Raw genomic sequence first — 16,342 nt, 5'->3', positions numbered from 1 at the left:
AGATCACTTGCCCTCTCTGGGGATTTTGAAGTTTACCCTAAGAGCCACTGTGGTATGATCAAATGACAAAAGATTTTTTTTCCCCTCCATTTATTCTTTCTTGAGATGTATTGGACATATAGCACTGTGCACGTTTAAGGTGTACAGCATAATGACTCGATTTACATCATGAAATGATGATTGCGATAAGTTCAGTGAAGCTCCATCATCTCATACAGGAACAAAAATTCAGAAATAGAAAAAAAAAAAACTTTTTCTTTGTGATGAGAACTTCTAGAATTTACTCTCTGAACAACTTTCATATATCATGTTGTATATTACACCCCTAGTGTTTTTAATCTTATGACCTTGGTTTGTACCTTTTGCCCTTCTTCAGTCAATTTCCCCTCCTCCTGCCACCTGCCTCTGGTAAGCACACATCTGATCTCTTTTTCCATGAGTTTGCCCATACATTCTTGAAGTAAAACTGACCTGTAACACTATATCACTTCCTGTTATACAGCCAAGTGATTCAATATGTCCATACTTTAAAAAAAATGATCACCTTAAATCTAGTTATATCACCACATGAGATATTAAACAGTCATTCACTACGTTCCCCACATCGTACATTTCACACCAGTGATTCATTTATTTTGCAACTGGAAGTTGGTACTCTTAAATCTCCCTCACCTATTTCTTTCTTCCCCTCACCCGCCTCCCTTCTAGCAACCACCTGTTTGTTCTCTTTATCTCTGTTTCTGTTTTGTTTCATTTGTTTTGTTTTTTAGATTCCACATATGAGTGAAATCATATAGTGTTTTGTTTTTGGCTGACTTATTTCACTTAGCATATTTCACCCCTCTGGGTCCATCCATGTTGTTGCAAATGGCAAGATTTCATTTTTTTTATTATGGCTGAGTAATATTCCACTGTGCATATATACTATATCTTCTTAATCCATTCATCTATTGGTGGGCACTTAGACTACATCCATATTTTTGTTGTTTAGTCACAAAGTCGTGTCTGACTCTTGTGACCCCATGGACTGTAGCCTGCCAGGCTCCTCTGTCCACGGGATTTCCCAGGCAAGAATACTGGAGTGGGTTGCCATTTCCTTCTCCACGGGATCTTCTTGACCCAGAGATTGAACTTGAGTCTCCTGCATTGGCAGCTGGATTCCTTACCACTGAGCCAGCAGGGAAATCCAATTGTAAATAATGCTGCAAGGAACATCGGTGTGCATATATCTTTTCTAATTAGTGTTTTTGTTTTCCTCTGATATATACCCAGAAATGGAAATGCTGGATCACATGGTAGGTCTATTTGTAATTTTTTGAGGAAACTCCAACTGTTTTCCACAGTGGCTGCACCAGTTTACACTCCCACCAACAGTGCGTGAGGATCCCCCTTTCTCCACATCCTCCCCAACATTTATTTGTTCTCTTTTTGATAACAGCCATTTTGACAGGTGCGAGGTGATATCTCACTGGGATTCTGATTTGCATATATCTGATGATTAGCAATGCTGAGTGTCTTTTCATGTGCTTGTTGGCCATCTGCATATCTTCTTCGAAAAAAACGTCTATTCAGAACCTTTGTCCAGTCTAAAAAATTCAGTTCAAATGACACAGATTTTAGAGTCATAGGCCTTGGGTTTGAGTTTAGGTTGTTCCAAGTGACTTTGAGTGAACAGCTTACATTTCATGAAAGTTCACTTTTTCTTCTATCAAGTAGGGGAGGGGAGATTACCTTACAGACTATGGAGGGAGAGAAGCTGGTGAAATTATATGGGTTAAGAAAATGCTTTGTAGTTATAATACCGATACACTCAAGACATGGTTCGCAAAATGCTTAGAGCTTTTTACAGGAAATCTGCCTTATTATATATTTCAAGATTATAAGAATGTAAAGAAACAGCTCAAGGACTTTCGTGGTGGCACAGTGGATAAGACTCCGCCTGCCAATGTAAGGGATATAGGTTCGATCCCTGGTCTGGGAAGATTTCATATGCCGTGCAGCAGCTAAACCTGGGCACCCCAACTACTGAAGCCCATGCTCCTAGAGCCTGTGCTCTGCAACAAGAAGCCACCACAAAGGGAAGCCCACGCAAGTAGGGGCGGCACCGTCAAAAATAAATAAATACAATTGTTTAAAGAAAGAAAGAGCTAGGGAGTTCTCAACATATGAGGAACAGGGGAGTTGGTCCCTAGGCAGTCTTCAGCTTGACTTCGTCAGATCTTTCTACCAAGGACACTGAAAATCTAGAAGAATACAAATTCAGAGGCTCTGACATGAAAAGGGCAGCTCTCTGGGTTGATATATTTTGGGGTCCTAGCTAAACAGAAACAGGAGGCTCACATCCTCAAAAGTTCCTGCCTCCTCGTCCATCCAGCACAAACGTCCCACTGTTGCTCTTGCACTCTCCTCCAGTCCTCCCACTAAGCAAGTGAGAGTTCTCTGCCTTCTTTAAAGCCTGAAGGCAAGTCTCCACTGTTGTTCCTAGTCGCCCAGCAGCCTTCCTCCTTCGGGTTTTGGTTAAAGTTTGCCTGTTCAGGCAGGCATTTGATCTGAGTCCATCTCCACCTCCACCCAAGGCAGGTGAGCCTCCCAGGGAGCAGAGACTCAGCCATGAGCTCGGTTTACAGGCAGTTTTCCTCTGCTGGGCTTTCCCTGTGCCTGCGTGACGCCAAACATTAGTTTCCTGGAAGGTAAGTTAGATTTCACTGGAAATGAGGGAAATGTTTCTCCATTATTGGGAAAGTGACCCCATTTTCCCAAAATTGATTTACTTGTGTAAGCTGGATGCACCCTCAAGGATAAAGCAGTGGTTTGTAAAAGTAGGGGCTTCCTGGGTGGCTCAGACGGTAAAGAATCTGCCTGCAATGCAGGAGACCAGGCTTCAATCCCTGGGCCGGGAAGATCCTCCTGGAAAATGGAATGGCAACCCACTCCAGTTTTCTTGTCTGAGAAGTCCCATGGATAGAAGAGATTGGCAGGCTACAGTCCATGGGGTTGCAAAGAGTTGGACACTACTGAGCGACTAACAATTTCACTTTTCACTTTGTAAAAGTAGGGGACAGACACCCCACCCCCACCACCCAAAGGGTCAATATCACTGGGCGAGCTATTTGCAAAACTACATCCCACTTCTGACATTCCACTCTGCTCCCCACAGGTACCAAAGGCATCAGCTTCATTCTAAGCCCTATGGGGACTATGACAGAAGTACAATACATGGCGTCCGGGAAATAATGAGCAAACAGTTCAAACCCATATATAATGAAGAATGAAATTCTAAAGTTCCAACTATGAATATTGGAGGAACTCAAAGGAGGCAAGGAGGAGGAGGAGGGGGACTCAGATGGAGAGAGCCATCCAGGGAAGGGAGGGGACAGAAAAGAGGGAAAGGAGGGGTGGGTGCAGACCTCAAGCTGGGCTCAGGAGTGGAGCCAAGGCCTGAACACGCTGGACAACCAGGAAATTGGCAGGCAGGGCGGGAGGAATGGGGCTGGGAGCAGTGGGAGTGGGTCACTGTGGAAGAAGCTTCAGGGCTTTGCTTCCAGGGGGAGTTTCAGACAACAGCTTGGAAGATGGTGCCCTGGTGGAGCCCAGTGGGCTGGCCCACTGGGGGACGGATGTGCCTCGGTAGATATGAGAAGCCCTTGTTTGGGTGGGTGTAACCCGACCCGTAGGATGTTGGACAAGCATTGTCATTCACCTCGTGTACATCACCCCAAGCTGCCATGACATCGCAGTAGTTTTTGGACAATCTGCTGAAGTATACAGGAGTCTTCAGTTGAGGACCATCCCCTCCAGGCCCTCAAAAACGTCCCATTTCCTACCTTTGTGTTTTGCATATACTTCTTCATGACTAGAAAATCAGCAAGCCTCACTGTCACATAAAAGTGATGATTCATGTCCCTTTGATCTCTGCTGGGGATTCTGGTCCATGCCCTGCTAATTCAATCCTCAGTGTACAATTCTATACAAGTTTCAATTCAGAGTGTGGAGCATGGGAGCGAGGGAGGGGGCAGCACTCTGTAAATATTTATTAATGGATTGAACCTGGGGAAAAGGACTAATGCATCACCTTTCTGGTCCTTGAGCAGAATTTTTCCATGAGATTATTACATTAGGTTGAGATATAGGCCAGTATGAGTAACTTCCATACCACAGGGACTTCCCTAGTGGCTCGGTGGTAAAGAATCTGCCTGCAATGCAGGAGACATGGGTTCCATCCCTGGGTGGGGAAGATCCCTTGAAGAAGGAAATGGCAACTATTCCAGTGTTCTTGCCTGGGAAATCCCATGGACAGAGAAGCCTGGAGGGCTACAGTCCATGGGGTCGCAAAGAGTCAGACAGGACTTCACTGCTGGGCACACAGTCATGTGCGCCATGCTACAGTGGGTCAAGAGAAAAAGCTCAGAGTGACGTGGGCTGTCAGGAGCTTTTGGATATTTGAAAGAACACACTTAAGTTCAGGAAAATAATTATCCATTTAAGTGAAAGTTTTCCATTTTCGTCACTCAGACATGCTAATGTCCAACGCCATGCTTCTCTTTATGTTTCTCCCTGTTTATCTAAAGGTTCAGAGAATTATAAATCTACTTCAGAAACTGCTCATAAATAAGGAAAAAAAAGAGAACTCAAAGCAAAGCAAACAAACAGGCTGTTCTTTGTAGCAGAAGAAAGGACAGATGCCCAAAGAGAAGGTAGGCAGAAAACTACCCATTAATTGTTGGCATTCAGATAAATACTGAAATACCGTTAGAAGACTCATGGCTCCTGTTTCTTACTCCAAAACATCCAATGCAACAAAACTGTGTATGTCTTTCGCCAACTGACATAAGCTTATTTGAGCTAGAAAATTTAAATCTGAATACAATTAATCCTAAGGTTAACCTACATTGAGAGGTTGATGGAATTTAAAAAAATAGGGATCTTTTTTTCTTTAGGCTGTTCCCTATGGCATGTGGGATCTTAGTTCTCTGACCAGGAATCTCTGACCACTCCCCCTGCATTGGAGTGCATGGTCTTAACCGCTGGACCACCAGGGAAGTCCCCAAGATCATTTTTAATACCTAAGAAAAATGGAAAAATGCTTCCTTAAACTTCTGTGACATTCGGAACAGGTTTGTGTAAATAGGTCAGAATAAGTCTTGTTACAAAGATTTCTGCTTCATGGAGATGCTCCCATAGGTGTGTAGGGGTGGCAGGGTAGTGAGGCTGCTCACAGTAGGGTGACAGGCTTTGGGGGCAGACAGATCTGTCCAGAATCACAGTCCTACCACTAACTGGTTGTATGACTCTGGGAAAGTTTCTTAACCTCTTTGCACCTCAGTTTCCTTACCCATTAACATGGGGATGATAGAGTGTCCTGCTGTTACCACCAAAACGTTAGATGCAAACACGATGACTTGGCAATGGTGTGTCCACCAGCTGTGGCAAAAGAGGGAATCGATTTACCCAACTGGACTAGAGGGTCCCAGGGCAGAGCCCAAAGTGTGGGTCTCTTCAAGCTTGATTAGCCCAGGTCCTGAACTTGCCTGTGAGCAATCACCAGCAACCCCAATTTAACCATCTCATGCAGGTGATGAGCAGATCACAGACATTCTACACATTCCCATACCCATTCCTGACCAGTAGCTTGTCTATCAGCTCCCCCAGAGAGTTTATAAAGTTTATGATTCACAGATTAGGGGTCGAAGACCCTCACTCTGAAATCCAGTAAGTGCTCTCTGGCTAATTCTAACTAACAAGTCACTGTTTCTTCAAAAGGAAGGAGCAGAACCAGATGAAAACAAAATTCCTATTTGTGTATCTCTACAGTTAATCAAATGCTTGGGAGCTAAATATTAATACATTACATTGGTTAATCCTCAAACAAGTCACAAAGTGCACCAGTGTCGACAGTGGAGACCTAGATGGAATTTATTGTTTACAGAGGGCGTCCTCAGACATTACCTCACTTGGTGCTTACGACAGTTCTGTGAGTTATTACTAATGCCAGGGAGGAGGAGTCTGAGGCCTGGAGACCCACCCTGGGCCAGGCCTGGGAAGGGCTCTAGGAATACAGAGAAACAAGCCACCTGTCTGTCTTGGAGAGCTTTCACTGAGCTGGATGCATCCTGATCCCTCTGGCTCCACTGACAGCAGCTCTGCACGTCCTCTCCCATTCAAAGAGGGCCTTCTGGAAATCTGCATTCCCCTCACAGGCTCTGTGGTGGCAAAGTCAAGATTTCTCTCGCAATTTCAGGGTAACATCCAGCTTCTATGCAGAGGCAATAAATAGAGTGATGGCTGACATTAATGATAGACCAAGTGAAAGGGACTGACTTTTCTAAATTGGGAAAAAAGTATGCTTGACTATCATCTCCTTGGCATTTTCCATCATCTTACTATTTAGAAGGGCACATTTTTCAATGTCACTGACAAAAGTGAGCAAACACTTTATTTACATGATCAGAATAGAAACGGGAATTGCAGCTGCGGGATTCGGAATCTGAGAAGCTGAAGTCTACAGTCCAGGACACACAGGAAGCTATAGCTGGGAGGAGCTGGAAGCTCAGCAAGCATTCATGGAAATCCACCTCTGGGCCAAACAAGAGGCCAACAGTGGGGCAGAGGGTGTCCAGTCCCCAGAGAGGAGCCTGGATGGTAGAGGCCCACCAAAGAGAGGGCTCAGTAAATGTTTACTGAAAGACGCCAGAGCAGGGACGACCCTGAAGATCCAGTGGTTAAGACTCTGAGCTTTGAAGGGAGGGGTGAGGGTTTGATCCCTGGTTGGGGAACTAAGATCCCAGATGCTCTGCGATGTGGCCAAAAACAAAAAAAGACTTCAGTGCAATCACGTCATCCTGGGAATACTGTGCTTTCCTGACTTTTTTGAGAGCAGTAATGTCATAGCTGCTGGACAAAAGTGAACATACTGGAGAAAAGTGAACAGGATGCCAAATAATACATGCAGAGATTTGCTAAAATGCATTGCTCCTCGTTAAGTGAACAATGCAAGGAACAGACTTAAAGGGTATTTCTAAAGTGTTCAACAAAAGCACGTGGAAAGGAGCCGTGCATGACACAAACATGACTGGAAACCTCTGTCATGAGGTTAGATTTCCACTGGGGTATTTCAAACTCAGAGTCCACGTGGCCCCCTCTATGGGAAAAAAAATAGTCCTGCCTTTGATTCGACTCTTATATTAAATTGCTGTTTTTTCTTTTTTAAATGCAGGGACCCCAGAAGAAAGGAGCTCTAATTTATTTATTTATTGGACACACTGAGTAGCATGTAGGACTCTTAGTTCCTCGACCAAGGATAGAACTCGAACCCTCTGTCTTGGGAGCCCAGAGTTTTAATCACTGGACCACCAGGGAAGTCTTTACATTAAATTATTTTATTCAATTGTTATTTCCTATACTATTTCTCTTAAAATATATAAACATAAAACCAGACATAAATTTACCCTAGCACTTCTCCAATTATGGAGACTAAAATGAATGTACAAATAAACACAAATAAAATTACCCAAAGAGTATAATTCAGATTGACTACACTTGACTACACTACTTTCCTCTGCTGGAACCCCTGTGTCAGCCTTCATTTGCACACTTGGCTTCACCTGACACTATCTTTTCTCCACTAAGTTTGTCTCTGTGTTTTTCTCACAGTAGGTTAACCTGGCTCTAACTTATCAGAAATTTACACACAAATGGCACTGAGGGACCTCCCCGGTGGTCCAGTGGCTGATTTTGATTGTTTGGTTGTTTAGTTGTTAAGTCGTGTCCAACTCTTGTGGCCCCATGGACTGCAGCCTGCCAGGCTCCTCTGCCCATAGGATTCTCCAGGCAAGAATACTAGAGTGGGTTGCCATTTCCTTCTCCAGGTCCAGTGGTTAAGAGTCCAGTTAAGACCTGGTGCAGCCAAATAAATAAATAAAAATAGAAATTTTAAAAAATTTTTAAAAAGTAATAAGAGGCACTAGGGTGACCTGGCTGGACCCTAATATAATATGATCATCCCAGTGATCCAGGCATACCTTTAAAATATTACCAATTATCATTAACATGAACTCTAAAGGTCTAAGTGTTCTTAATTTAAGGAGAACTCAAAGAAAATCAAGGACATATCCTTGGTCTTGGATTGGGAAATATCCGTAACCCAGAAGGAATGCCACGGTACTGACTGCTGGAGGAGAGCAGAGGGTACCATGGGGACGCAAATAAAAAGTCACATTGCATCTCAGAAACAATATGAGCCACCCCCTGACATATTACATCAAGAATTTAATATGTGTAAGCATATGCTTCGAAAGACATCACATCAAAGGGCCTCATTCCAAGCTGTGGAGGTCCCACCCTGGCTTCCCCCACGCCTCATCCTTAAGAACTACAACATGGCGTAGTTCTTCTCTTTATTACTGTGTTTTTGTTTTTGTTTTTTTTTGCCACAGCTTGCAGGATCTTAGTTCTCCAACCAGGGATTGAACCCAGGCCCTTGGCAGTGGGAGCGCAGAGCCCGAAGCAGTGAACTACCAGAGAACATATGGAAGGCATGAACGCACCCTGACTCCCATGAGTCAGCTCGCGTCACTCTGACGGCACCATCGCATATTGACACTGTGTGGTCTGTATCCCCTCAAAGAAACTGGGCACAAAACTCCACTAAATGATGCCACAGCTAGTTTAGCTTAAGCGAATGGCCTTGTTTCCCAGCAGAAGAAAAACTGGCGCTGTTTAAGGACACTGAAAAAGTGGAACCTTCCTTGAATAGAATCCTCTACTTCAGACCCTCTCAAACGCCATGATTCAATTTCAATTAGCAAAACTGTTTCAAACAATTATTTATGTATTTAAACTTTTGGCTGCACTGCGTCTTTGCTGCTGTGCGCAGGCTACTCTCGAGGGGAGCTTGGGCTTCTCACTGTGGTGGCTTCTCTCACTGTGGCTCATGGGCTTAGCTGCCCCACGACATCTGGGATCTTCCGGGACCAGCAACTGACCAGTGTCCCCTGTACTGGCTTTCCTGGTGGCTCAGACGGTAAAGAATCTGCCTGCAGCGCAGGAGACCCAGGTTCTATCCCTAGGTCGGGAAGATACCCTGGAGGCGAAAACGGCAACCCACTCCGGTATTCTCACCGGGAGAATCCCATGGACAGAGGAGCCTGGTGGGCTACAGTCCATGGGGTCGCAAAGAGTCGGACACAACTGAGCAACTAACACACACCGCTGCACTGGCAGGCGGATTCTTATCCTCTAGGCCACCAGAGAAGCCCTCCACCTTTTTAATCAATCTAAATATGTTCTGTTTAGAAGGCTGCTCTTTATTCTGGGAGGTGGACCCTCCCCCATTTTTGGTGTTAAAATTTCTTTTCTTAAATGATGGTGATGATGGAAGAGTACAGAGCTTTTTTATTTCCCTGTTTGAAAAGCAAAATTTGGCAATCCTGTGTTGGACTTCCTGATTTTTTTTTAACTGCTGTCACTGACATGACTAAGTAAACGGTACACAAATTCATGCCTAGAGTGACTATGCAAAATGGGGTGGTTTTTCAAAGCTTCTAACTATTCTACCTCCAGAAGCTGACAGATAACATCACCCCCTCTCATATTACATCACACAGCAGCTATGGCACAACTGATTGAGAACGTGGACGCCTAGCAAGGAGCAAAGACCAGAACGCAACAATTCTCCGTTAGACTGGCTGACTGACATTATGAAGATTCAAAGCATGGTCAAGGTGACTCTAAATTAGATTTGGAGGGAAATAAAAACAAGATGAAGATTAAGGCACATTTTAAAGAAAAGGGAAAAATAAAGCAGCAGGCAAGATGGAAGCCACTAAGGACCATAAGACCATGTTTAAATCAGTGTGGTTATAAAAACATAATTGCAGCCAGAGAAAATTCAAACACAAAGACCCCCTAAACTCTCTTAGAGTGATCAGCAAGAGCCTAGCAAGGCCATGTGAGTCTGAGGCCTTGGAGATGACAAAGTGATATGGAGAATGGGAAAGACTTCTGAGGAGAGAAAAAAATTATATTCCCAAATATTGTTTGGGAAGGATGCTTCACAGAGGCACAGGTGTGAGGGCTGGTTTTTCCTAGGGTGAGAGAAAGGAAGGGCCGGGGCTTAACAAAGCTGACCAGACAGGAAGTTGTGTCCAGAAGGGAGGGTTCCCCTTCTGATGCCTAAGGCGAACACAGAGCTGGGGCTGGGGTGTGGGAGACGGATTAGATGTGGTAGAGATGCCGAAAGGCCGATCAGGAAGGCCCAGAACTTTCCCTGGAGACCACAGAAAACACAGCAAGCTTTCCCAGGTGATTCCAGCACATTCTGCCCAGGGGGCAGGCCAAGGGCCTAAGGCCCAATGCTCATTTTTCAGTGTTCCCCACTCTCCCTTCATAGGAGGACCTTCAGGAGAGGCCCTCCCCCTCACCTAGCCTCCTCTAAGGCTCAGAGTTACAGGACATAGAGAAGAAAAATATTTGCCCTCAAACATCCACAGAAATGCCTTAGGATCTCCATGTGAAGCTGTTGCCTAAATAAGAATGGTTCTTAGCAGCCTTGGAAACAGAATTGAATATTTAAAATAGATCACCTTTGTGAAAAAGGATACTGAAGCTCTTCCCGTACTGAAAGACTAAGTGGAAAAAGGCAGGGTTCCAAATATCGTCTGCTACCATTTGTGTAAAAGGGAAAGATAATCATAATGGATTTGCTAATAGATGTTATAAAATATCTTGGCTGTGCCAGGAACACCTCTGGAGGATGAAAAAACCAGTAACAGTGGTGCCTCTAAGGGATAAAACCAGGTGGCGGCAGTCAGGGATGGACAGAGATGTAGTTCCTGCCTCACTTTTGTGTCTTTCGAATGTTTCCTTTCATCACGTAGATGCGTTACCTACTAAATTTTTTTTTTTGCATTAAAAACACTGAAAAATCTAAAATAATAATAATAATAAAAACACCAGAATAGTCTTTCTGCAGCAAAACCAAACACCCTTGTTAATCTGGACAGCTGTCTTCCCGGCACACACCAGATGCTCAGTTTGTTGAACTTAATGAACCTCCGCTTAAAAGGAAACAAAAGAAAATCAGAAACCAGGCAAACCCAAGGGTATCAGTTCTAATTCTTTAATAAGCTCTTTACCTGGCTGTTACTTAACTACTGCAAAAGATCAGAAAACAGGTCCTTGGGTCATATGCTCTGCACCCAGCTGGGTCCAGTGCGCCAGCCTCATGGGTAACAATAGGTCTGGTGGCCTGTCCACACCAGCCCTTTTATAAATAGAAAACGTATAATCCAAAAACATGATGCCTTGGAACCAAGACCACAAAAACAAACGTGCAGATAGGAAAAATGATCCTGAAGGGAGATGTCAGCACCTGCAGGGTATCAGTACAGAAATAGCAGCTTGTGGGTTAAAAAACGTCAAGCACCAGCCAAAAAGGCTAGAACATGCAGAGCCGCTATGAAATCCTCATGCCGGAGCACAAGAATAGGTGGCCTGAACACCCTGTGCTCTGTTTCTAGGGACAGTACAGCCCAAGATGATACATGAAGGCTGAGACACCCTTGCCCCAGTCATCTATACTCCTGAATTGGTCCAAAAGTACTCAAAACCCACATTGCAAAAAAAAAAAAAAATCTGACTGTTGTAAGCAGAAGGTTGTAGCAGAAATTCTGCCACACGAATTCCATTGTATTAGAAGGCTCTCTCTCCTAGGGCTTTTCAAAGAGCCAGGTTTCAGGCAAAGAATAAGACAGACTTCACCACAATCTTCCCTAGGACCAAAGAAATTATTTTGAGGTGTGGACAAGAGCTTGGGACAAGGGTGGTAGGGAACCACTGTACTCTCCATGGTCCCTGCCAGAGATTCCCAGAAAAAAGCGGAAATGGAAGAAGGGAATGGCAACCCTCTCCAGTATTCTTGCCTGGAGAATCCATGGGCAGAGGAGACTGGACGGCTTCAGCCCATGGGGTCGCAGAGTTGGACATGACCCAAAAACTCAGACACACACACACAAGAAACAACAGCAAATGAGAAGCCCTTTCACCCAGATGTTATGAGAAAAGAAAGCAAGAGAGAAAAGGGCCTATATTAATACACAAAGAAATTACAATAATTATTCTAAGATGGCTGAGGTCCAGAATGTCCTAAACAAAATAACTCAAACAAAAACCCAAACTCAGAATCAACTGTAAGGAAGGTGCCAATCAATGAACAATGATCATCTTTGGTTCATTCTAGAAAGCATGTAAAAACAGAGAAGGGAAAAACCAAAAGTGACCAGATTCCTGCAAGAAATAAAGATGACAGGTTATCTTCCGATGAAAAGGGAACTGGCTGGCAGATTGAGAGTAGATATTTATCAGACCTGTGAAGCTGATAAAGTAAGTAAAGGTGAAAGCAAAGAAAAAGAAAGGGGATTTCCCTAACTAACACAAGAGGAAAAGAACCATTCCACTGCATGTGCCATCTGGTTTATTTCAAGCTCAAGAAAAGAACAGGGAAAACGCAGTGAAATTAGCGAAAGAGCTAGATTACCAGCAAGAATCAGTCATACACTTGTGCTTCTGCCAGGGAAGGCAGGCGCTGCTGGTGCTCTCCCTGCTCCCATGACTAAGTAACTTACTTAAATGCATTTGACACACGATCCCTGAACTTCCAAAAAGCACTTAATACAGTGGCTCATGAAATCTTAATCTAAAAATGTTCACCCATTTATAATCACGCTGCATCACACTGACAACTGGGACGAAGGGCCGAGCAGAGGGGAGAGATATTTGGAAGAATGCCGTGGAGACTGATATCATCAGGGACTTTGTTTATCACTTTGGGGGGTTTTTCTCCCTCTTTTAACAAGAACGAGATTTGGAGTCTGAAAAAGAGTATAATTACAAGGAGAGGACTAACAGAGACAATGAATTACCTGATTCAATAAAAGACAGAAAAATAAGCAATAAATAAGAAATAAAATGTGATGTGACTTGGAAAACCCCACAGACATCTGTGGTACAATGAAATCTGGAATATGTTTAATGAACGGGGTGAGTGGAGGCAGAGGAAAAAATCAGTGCCTGATAGAAAATACTGGGGGGTAAGTATGAAGAAAATAAGGATTAAAAAGACAATAGAAGACCATATTTAGCAAATCCATAATGCTTATTGTGTGCCAGGCACTGCTCTAACTGCTTCTGATATCAAAACCTCAAAACAACCTCTAATCTAAGTACCATTATTTTTCTTGTTTCAGAGGTGAACAAGCAGAGGTACGGGCTTCCCTGGTGGATCACCTGCCAATGCAGGAGATGTGGGTTCGATCCCTAGGTTGAGAAAATCCCCTGGAAAAGGAAATGGCAACAACCCACTCCAGTATTCTTGCCTGGAAAATTCCGTGGACAGAGGAGCCTGGCATGCTACGGTTCGTGGGGTCACAAAGAGTCGAGCGAACAACAAACAGGGGCACAGAGAAGTTAAGTGACTTGCCCAAGGTGATAGCCAGTAAAAAGCAAGGCTAGGGTTCAAATCCAGGCACCTTGGCCTCAAAATCTGTGCCCTTAATGTCTCTGCACCCCACCCCTAGAATTTCAACTCAGAAGAGTGAGAAAAGTAGCTAGGAGTGAAATACAAGTCATGCACTTGCTAGACCCAGGGTCAACAGATCAACAGTCATGGTTCTGTGATGACCAGTCAGTCCTGAGACCTCCCCAAGCTTTCATTCCCCCACCTGTGCATTGGGAAGCCTGATTAAATGAGCTCTACCTAAGGTGTCTTCAGCTCTAAAATTCCACAAGTCCATGCTGACAATCAGCAGTGTATGGACCGGTCTGCTTTCTGACTGGGTTAGTCAAAGGCGAATTCACCCTAAAACAGGCAGCACACTTGCTATTAAGGTTCCTCCTCTGTCTCCTGACCTTCAGAAGATTATTATGTCCTCTCCATTCAGGCAAATGAAAGAGGATAGGAAAGGGAGGCTGTATGGTCTCTTCTGGACTCTGCTTTGTGTGGTTGCAGTGAAATGGCCCTCAAAAAGCTCTGGGCCAGGTCACATTAACTCTACTAAATCTACTGTCCCTCCCACCCACCATCTCTCAGGAGTCTGATCTTGGAGCCTGCCTTTGGATCCAATTACTGGAACGCAGGTGAAACTGACACTCTGGAGCTGAAGCGACCAGAGAGGAATCAGGAAGATTAAGAGAGTTCAAAGGAAGGAGTTTCGTGATGTCTAAATAAACCTTATCTTCTGGCTATGGTCTGTTCTCTTTGCTAACATCCACTCTTGAGAGTGAGACCACCAGTTCATCAGGAATGAATTCAACATCCTCTTTCAAACTAGTGAGCCCCCAGCAGTATTCTTCTGGAGGTAGGCCTTCAAAGTCAGAGTGCATCTATGCATGAAGAAGGGCCTTTACAGGTCGGTGGCACAGTCCTCCCTTGCGAGTCCGGTCTAAGCATCCCTGGCAGGTGGCTGTCACTTGGCCTCTGCCTGGTCACTTCCAAGGTCGAGATGCCGGCTGCCCCGCCTAGCAGGGCCTGTGCTGCTGGACAGCTCTCACTGTGGGGAAAGACCACGAAGCGCCTAGAACAGTGCCTGGCAAGGAGCCGAACTCAGTAAGTGCGCCTCCAAGTGGGTCAAAAGCTGCCTCCTTACAGCTTGAACCCCTCAGTCAGGAGTGTGCCCCAGGAGCCCCCAAACGCAGAGACCCTTCGTATATTCGGGCTGTAATCAGATTCCTCGGCCCTCTCCTTACAGATGCGGATGCCAGATCTCCATCACAAAGCCTGGCAGAGCCCCCTCGCCAGACCCCCCAAGTGCGCACTGATGGACCAGTGGCCGGTAGGGAGGCCGCAGTCGGGGATGTCCCCAACCTCGGTATCTGAAGCTTCAAGGGACAAAGGGCTTTCAGAAAGGCGTATCCCACCCTATGTGATCCAGACTGCCTCCCTCCCCGCCGGCCCTAGGGACCCCCGCAGCGCCAGGTAACAGGCTCTCTGAGGACCCGGGGCTCTCAGGCAGCTGCGCGATGGGCCGAGCCAGGACAAGGGATCTCGAGGCTCAGAGGTTTGACCCAACTGATCGCGAGCTCGATCGCGGCAAAGCGGAGCTAGCTCGGCCGTAGCTTTACCTGCTCTTGGTTGACTACAGCGGCCCAGCTCGCCCCCGGTCGCGCTCCCGCAGCTCCGCGGCGGCCGCCGGCGGTCATGGAAATGCAGCCGGAACCCCTGGCCAGTGCAGCTCCCGCCGCTACCGGCCCCGCCCAAGCAACTGCCGCCACGCCCCTGACGACCGCTTCTGCCACGCCCCTAACCGCGGAAACACGCCTGTTCATTGGACAGCCCAGCGGCTGCTCTGCTAGCCCCGCGCTCTCATTGCACTCGGAGGGCAGCCCATTGGTCAGCGGACCTGCTCCTCAGAGCGGAGGCGGAGCCCTTAGATGAGAACTCCAAGACAATTGGTTATTTTTGACGTCTTTAGCCCATGGGCCAAGGAACTATAGGATAAAGCCAGCGCGGAGGGGGCAGGGAAAAGAGAGGAGGGCTAAAAGATGGGTCTTGTATGATGCTGATTGAGGCGGGGTGCAAAAAGGGACGCAATTGTGACCACAAGCTGGTTTGCTGGGCGGGGTAGAGTCAAGTGTCGTCTGGGTTTGAGAGGAGGAAGGCACGCTGGGTCCGAAGGCTTCAGGCCGACCAATGGACTACCTGTAGTCCAGGACACCAGGGCAAAATTTGGGGTCGTGTCCCACGAGAAAGGAGGCAGGTTAGTCACCAAGCCACAAGGGGAGGAAAGGATGAGGAGGCAGCCGTCTTTGGCCTCTTCTAGCTAGGGAAGTGTGATTGGGACGTGCGGGGCAGTGTGGATCTCAGTTATTGTCCCACTGTTCTTTCTGTCCTTAAGACGACCCTCGCCCAGTTGAAGGCAGCCTGGAAGAATGTGGCCTTTTGAATCATAACTAGAACTCTGTGGGTATGTGCAGGTTACACGGCCTTGAGCAAGTCATTTAACCTTTCGGCTTAGGTCCAGATTTTTTGCTTTGGCAACTGAAATGAACAGTAGTTAATGAGAAGATTTAATAACTCTCCACTCCCCAATCCCCTGCGCTTCCCTGGTAGCTCAGTGGTAAAGAATTTGCCTGCCGACACAGGAGGTCCTGATTCGATCCCTGAGTCAGGAAGATCCTCTGGAGAAGGAAATGGCAGCCCACTCCAGTATTCTTGCCTGGGAAATCCATGGACAAAGGAAACTGGAGGGCTACTCACCAGGGGTTGCAGAAGATTTGGACTTGAGTTAGTGACTAAACTTCAACAGCAAAACACTAACAGTGCCTGGCACTGAGCAGGCAGGCAGGCAGG

General features: G+C 45.9%; 1 protein-coding gene across 1 annotated transcript in view; it reads right to left on the bottom strand.

Annotated features, from left to right (window-relative positions):
• Positions 1-15,360, bottom strand: part of ABHD2 (abhydrolase domain containing 2) — a 109,188-nt gene extending 93,828 nt beyond the window's left edge. Inside the window, exon 1 of the mRNA XM_005694967.3 lies at positions 15,115-15,360. The gene's annotated coding sequence lies outside the window, so the exon portion shown is untranslated. The remainder of the gene's footprint in view (positions 1-15,114) is intronic.

The sequence above is a fragment of the Capra hircus genome, chromosome 21, assembly GCF_001704415.2.
Source record: "Capra hircus breed San Clemente chromosome 21, ASM170441v1, whole genome shotgun sequence".
NCBI lineage: Eukaryota > Metazoa > Chordata > Mammalia > Artiodactyla > Bovidae > Capra > Capra hircus.
This window is presented reverse-complemented; position numbering and strand designations above follow the sequence as displayed.